The sequence below is a fragment of the Bubalus kerabau genome, chromosome 3, assembly GCF_029407905.1.
Source record: "Bubalus kerabau isolate K-KA32 ecotype Philippines breed swamp buffalo chromosome 3, PCC_UOA_SB_1v2, whole genome shotgun sequence".
NCBI classification, from domain to species: domain Eukaryota; kingdom Metazoa; phylum Chordata; class Mammalia; order Artiodactyla; family Bovidae; genus Bubalus; species Bubalus kerabau.
Window position 1 is genome coordinate 33848156 of NC_073626.1, and position 6654 is coordinate 33854809.

Genomic DNA, 6654 nt, shown 5'->3' on the forward strand with positions numbered 1-6654 from the left:
GCCTCTCCTTTGTGGAACCAGATTTCTCTAGAAGGCTCTCATTACACAGGGTACTATTTTATGCTTTCATACAAGCTATTTCGTGTTATAAAACAATCCCTATCATGTTTAGATGTGTTTGCAGTGGCCGATCCAGAAGTACATGCAGAAACCCCCTGTAACTTTATACAAATGCCCCTTTTAGGTATTCGCCTGTTAATTGTGATACAGTCTTTTGTTTCTCCCAGCCCAGGATGTGCAATTGTGTGCGTGGGATAGTGGTGGACAGAGATAAGGAAGGAAGTGGAAAAAAAGTTGCTGAACACAATTTGCATTATAAATGATGGTTTTCCTCTCTCGTTAGCAGCTTCTTTAATTCAGCCCGAGGTCTGTTCTGTCTCAGAACAAGTCACTTTCAAATTTATATTTGTTAAGATGTCGACTAGCAGTGCCTCAGCCTGTGGCACTACGTACCTACAGGTTTCTTTTGCGAACGACGTTGATTTCCTTCTGCCAACCACTTTACTTGGGAGAAGTCAGGTCACCTGCCAGTACATTGGCCTCTTCCCATCACTCCTTCCAGACTGTATGTGCCAATCCGTTGAGCAGTGCTTAAGCAGCAGTGACTCCTGCAGGTTGGCTGGCCACACTTCCATAGGTTTGGCCTGGAAAGAGACCGTGAGCCCAGATGGTGCTGGAAGTTGGGACTTACGTGGCAGCCTAAGCAAGATCAGCATGGTGTCAGCCTTTCACTGTCCTGGGACTTCCCTGGTGGTCCAGTGGTTAAGACGCCATGCTCCCAATGCAGGGGGCTCAGGTTCGATCCCTGGTCAGGGAACTGGATCCCATGTGCCACAGCTAAGACCTGGCACAGCGAAAAAAACAAACAAGACTTTCCATGGTCCTAATCCCACAGGAAGATACCAAATCTAGGGGCCAGATGACAGAAAATTAGAGTGGTGGGTCACCGAGTCATGGAATGCCAACTCTAATTAAACCACCAAGCAGTTTTCCAGCTTTATCCGTACCCAAAAGGAGGTCAAGATGGAAAATGTCATGTGTCTCCAGAACCAGGAAGGCAGATGATTCCTTGTGGCAGCCCCTCCCTAGACTGGCTATCTTGTCATGTCCCTGGGACCATCGCCGAGTGAGGTAGAACCTTGCCAAGTGGCCCATGTGGAAACATGAAAGGTCTTAGGGTGCCTTCCCCTGAAATATGTAGAGTCGTGTCCGTGAACGTGTGGAAAATCCATCTGCTGTTTGCAGGGTGGCCACCTTCCCCAGCTCTTTCCCCTAAAGCTTCCTGCCTGCCTCAGGGCACGGTGCCTTCTGCGTCTTCCAAGCTTTTTATGCTCCTGTTGGTCTCAGTAGTTTCTGTTTTCTGTCCCTAATCGTCTCTCCATGTGCTTTGTAGCCTGCCCCAGATTAAGAATTTCTTGAGGGAAAGTCTTAAATCTATACCTGTTTGTAATCACCACATGCACATATTAGGTATTCAATAAACATCTATTGGTTGGTTGACAGAAAAGAAAATGGGCATTTAAACATCATTTTTTTCTTTTTTTGGTTAAGTCTCTGTTTAATCTTCTATGGATACTTGTTTGCCTTTGGCTTCAAATCTCAAGAACTATAGATGATCCCAGCCTTTTTCGTAATGACAGTCATATAGTATCTCAAGAGAAATCACTTCAAAGCAGGCCACGAGTCAGGTTTCTTGTGGCTTTTAGGATCTGACTACAGGCTTCCCAAGTGGCTCAGTGGTAAAGAATCTGCCTGCCAACACAGAACATGAAAAACATGTGGGTTCAATCCCTGAGTCGGAAAGATCTCCTGAGGAAGGAAATGGCAACCCACTCCAGTATTCTTGCCTGGAAAAATCCTGGTGGGCTATGTATGGTCCATGCGGTTGCAAAGAGTTGCACGTGACTGATCGGTTGAGCACACACTCTGACTGCAGTCTGATCTGAAGGGGTTAATGACCTCAGAGAGGGAGGGAACCTTAGTCACACTTACATACTACTAAAGACCTCAGAACCTTCGTGCCTGCTTGAGTCTAGACTTACAGACTCACTTGCCATTTTTGTCTGTAGCACTGTCCTTAAAAACCTGCTGGGTCTCCCACTGGTTTACTGCAAAGACAGTGAGCTGTTTTAGGATGAGGTTTCCCTAAGGTAACGTGTCCACTGAACTTAAAGTAAATGCGAAGATCTATTTAGATTAGAAATAATGAGATTTTGTGAACAGGAAGCAACCGTTTTTCACCCAAAAGGAGCTGACAGTTAGAATGTCTGCTTTCTTTATCTCTATTCATTCATTCATTGATTCAAAAACAAATTTTAGCACCTATGAAATCCAAAGCAATCAACATGGATTGACAGTTCCCAAACAGTAAGACAAGGATCTGGGGGAAACCAAGGAATTACCAAAGGGATTTAAGGAAGCAAGAGACACTTGGATTAAATTATCCATAGACTAAGTATGTTACATGTTTTGCCAACATAAGTATGACTCTACTTTAGACATTTGCATACATGCCACTGTGATCTATAAAATACAAATTCATTTAAAATTGACACTGGGACTTCCCTGCTGGTCCAGTGGCTAAGACTCCATGCCCCTAATCCTGGGGCCTGTGTTCAATCCCTGGTCAGGGAATTAGACCCCATGGCTGCCACTGCAGAAACATAGATCAGATTCCCGAGTGCTGCAACAAAGACCCAGTGTAGACAAGTAAATAAATGTTTAAAAAATTTTATTTTTAAATGACACTGAAATCCTGGTAGCTTTTTGACATTACGTGTCTTTTTTTCACTCAAGACGTAGCAAAAGTACATGTTACAGAATGCCTAGGTCAGGGAATTTGTTCCTGTTAAAAAGTGATTCTCAAGCTCAAAAAAGAAAAAAAAGGTAACTGTTGCTTTCTGTGCTTTTACAGTAACTGCCATTGTCTCCATAGCCCTTCAGTGGTTAAGTTGTGCTTCTGAAGGTTTTAAGCTTGTCTTGCCTGGAAAATCCCATGTACGGAGGAGCCTGGTGGGCTGCAGTCCATGGGGTCGGTAAGAGTCGGACACAACTGAAGTGACTTAGCAGCAGTAGCAGCAGCAGCTTGGATTTGAGGGTATTTTTTTTTTGACATAAAGTATCACCTGAACTTTTTTCACATGTCTTATTTTGGGGAAAATTTATGATCTTTTTAACATTAGGAAGTTTTGCTTTTCCTGACATTTTATTGCTTTGCATATTTGAAACATTTCAATCCCAGACAATAAATATTATGTGATTATTATTTTCATATGAATAGGCTATTTCCTCCTGTTTTTTTCTAACCCACTTTCCCAGCTAATACTCCAAAATTTATTAATATTAAACTGTGCCACTCAGCTTTCTCAGAATCACATATAAATGAAAATTGAAAGAGGGGCAGGTTTGAGACAGGAGGGGTAAGTAATAGTTCAGAGTAAATTGAAGTGTGTGGTTTTCTTTCAGTTGAATTTCTAATGTTTCTTGTTCAGTTGAAATGAAGATTATATTTACCCCATAAATCATTTTTATAAACTGTCATAACCAGTTATCACATTAAATGGTATCTTTTTATGTCATTATTGTGGAAACGAAATGGATCTCAACAAAGTGGATGGGTGTTAGCGGAGTACCCTGTGAGAACTCAGCGTTAATAGCACTCGCCTGTAAAAGCTCTCCTCTTGGCTCCCTCCCCCGCATCAAGCACCGCTTTCTCAGTAAGGCCTTTTCTGACCCCCACCTCTTTTAAATACTGAAGCCCCAGCCTCGCCTTACACACCGTATCCGCTTCCTTGCTTTCTTTTTTCACTAATATTTCCATACCCGTTTGACAGACTTATTGTTTTGCTCATTATCTTCTCCCTCCGAGTGTAAACTGTCCGGGGTTTAGGATCATGGTGTTTCCCACTGCTGCGTGCTCAGCACTTGGAGCAGGAGCCGATACTAGGGCATGTCCCATCAGCGTTTTCCAACACGCATGAATGATTGATCAGTCCTTAACTCTGAAGATTTCTTGCAGCAATATGCCCATGCCATCGTCCTCTGGTTCGTCTCACCTCTGTCCTGGCTTGTTGTCTGACTCCATGCCTCAACCGTTTGCCTTCCCTTGACTTGGTTAGTTGCTCCCTGTCTTTGCCAGCGTTTGGTGTGATCTATTCTGTTGTTTGGTTTCCATTTTAGCCATCCTAATAAGCAAAGAGTGGTAACTCACTGGGGCTTTACTTTGCTTTTCTCTGATGACTAATGATACTAAGCATTTGCATGTATTCATTTATCATCTGTATCTTTTCCTTGTTGAACTGTTTGTTCAAATCTTTTGTCCATTTTTTAAAAAATTGGTTGTTTGTTTCCTTATTACAGCATTAGAGTTCTTCATATAGTCTAGATATAGAAATGTGGTTTTCACATGTTTTATATGGGTCTTGACTTTTCTTACAAGTGTCTTTGGAAGATTTGAAGTTTTTAATTTTGAAGAAGTTTGATTTATCAGTTTTTATCCTTTTATGGATCATACTTTTTTGTGTCTTATCTAAGAAATCTTGATCTAACCCAAGCCCACAAAGATTTTCTCTGATGTTTTCTTCTTGATATTTTAAATTTCAGCTTTTACTTTTAGGTATCTGATTCATTTTGAGTTTATTTTTGTATATGGTACAAAGTAAGGTTTAAAATTTTTTCTTTCTCCCTGCACATGGATATCTGATTTTTCCAACACCATTTGTTTGAAGACTATTCCTTCTTCACTGAATTATCTTGACACCTTTGTCTGAAACCAATTGTCCATATATGTGTGGGTCCATTTGGATTCTGTTTTGTTCCTTTAATCTATATGCTTATCCTTAAACAGTACCTTACTGTCTTGATTACTAAGTCATGTAATCAGGTCTTATGAATCCTTCAGCTTTCTAATGCTAGGTCTTCTAATCAGTGAATATAGAATAGCTTTTCATTTACTTAGGTCTTTTCTAATTTCTCTCATCAATGTTTTATAGTTTTTCAGAATGTAAATCCAGTACTTTATTAGATTTATCCATAGATATTTCATATATGATGCTATAAGAAAGATTAAAATTTTTTTAGTTTCTGGTTCATTACTAATATATAGAAATAAAATCAATTTTTTATGTGAACCTTTTATTCTATAACCTTATTGATCTCACTTATTAACTATAATAGTTGGGGGAGGGGGGTTGTTTTGATTTCTGTTTGTATAGTATTTGGAATTTTCTACATAGATGATTATGTTATTTGCGAATAAAGACAGCTTTATTTCTTCCTAACCTGTGTGTGTGTGTGTGTGTGTGTGCGCGCGCGCGAGCTAAGTCACTTCAGTTGTGCCCAACTCTTTGACCCCATGGACTGTAGCCTGCCAGGCTCCTCTGTCCATGGCATTCCCTAGGCAAGAATACTGGAGTGAGTTGCCCTGCTCTCCTCCAGGGGATCTTCCCAACCCAGGGATTGAATTTTTGTCTCTTATGTCTCCCGCATTGATAGGTGGGTTCTTTATCACTAGCGCCACCTGGGAAGCCCTCTAACCAGTACACTTTTTATTTTTTCCTCTTGCCTTATTGCGGTGACTAGGATCTTCAGTATACTGTTGAATAGGCATGGTGAGAACAGACATCCTTACATTTTCCTGAATTTATGGGAAAAACTTTCAGTCTTTAACCATTAAATTAGCTCTAAGATTTTCTTTGCTCTTTATCATATTGAGTGAAGTTCCTTTCTGTTCTTAGTTTCCTGAGTGTTTTTATAATGAATGGATGTTAAATTTTATCAACTGGACTTTCTGCATACTTGGAGATAATACAGGGTTGGGGGAGGTGATACATTGCATTGATTTTTTTATTTACTATAATTGACATACAACATTATATTAGTTTCAAGTGTATAACATAGTGGTTTGATGTGTATTTACATTGCAAAATTATCACTGGGGTGTATGTATTTTTTTGAATTAGTGTTTTTGTTTTCTCAATTTATCTTTCTTGCAGTTTGTAGAACTTCTTGACTTTGTGGCTTGCCAAATGGTCTTCCAGTCAGGTTTTCCCAGTTTATATTCTCATTAACAATGTTTGAAAGTCAGTTTCCTTGTGCCTGCACCAACACTGGATATCATTACCGTTTATAATCTTTTCTAATTTGAAGAAGGGGAAGTCTGACCACTGCATTTATTTGCATTTTTAGTACCACTGAGGTTGAACATTTTGAATGTGTTTATTGGCCATGCCTTTTCATACTGTTCAAGAAAGTGAAAGAGGAGAGTGAAAAAGTTGACTTAAAACTCAACATTCAAAAAACTGAGATCATGGCATCCGGTCCCATCACTTTATGGCAAATGATGAGGAAACAATGGAAACAGTGACAGACTTTATTTTCTTCAGCTCTATAATCACTCCGGATGGTGACTGCAGCCATGAAATTAAAAGACACTTGCTCTTTGGAAGAAAAGCAATGACCAACCTAGACAGCATATTAAAAAGCAGAGACATTACTTTGCCAACAAAGGTCAATGTAGTCAAAGCTGTGGTTTTTCCAGTAGTCATGGATGGATGTGAGAGTTGGACTATCAAGAAAGCTGAGTGCCAAAGAATTGATTCTTTTGAACTGTGGTGATGGAGAAGACTCTTGAGAGTCCCTTGGACTGCAAGGAGA

The 6654-nt window shown here is 40.1% G+C and overlaps 1 protein-coding gene and 1 non-coding gene across 3 annotated transcripts in view; both read left to right on the forward strand.

The window, feature by feature from the left end:
• Positions 1-6137, forward strand: part of SUPT3H (SPT3 homolog, SAGA and STAGA complex component) — a 413877-nt gene extending 407740 nt beyond the window's left edge. Inside the window, exon 13 of one of the 2 annotated variants that reach the window (XM_055571285.1) lies at positions 5994-6137. The gene's annotated coding sequence lies outside the window, so the exon portion shown is untranslated. Of the gene's footprint in view, positions 1-2914; positions 3255-5993 lie in introns of those variants that run through there. The other variant, XM_055571286.1, reaches the window with a different exon arrangement.
• TRNAW-CCA (transfer RNA tryptophan (anticodon CCA)) lies at positions 745-817 on the forward strand. Its single transcript has one exon. It is a non-coding gene; the product is annotated as a tRNA-Trp (tRNA).
• Positions 6138-6654: the final 517 nt, after the last annotated feature.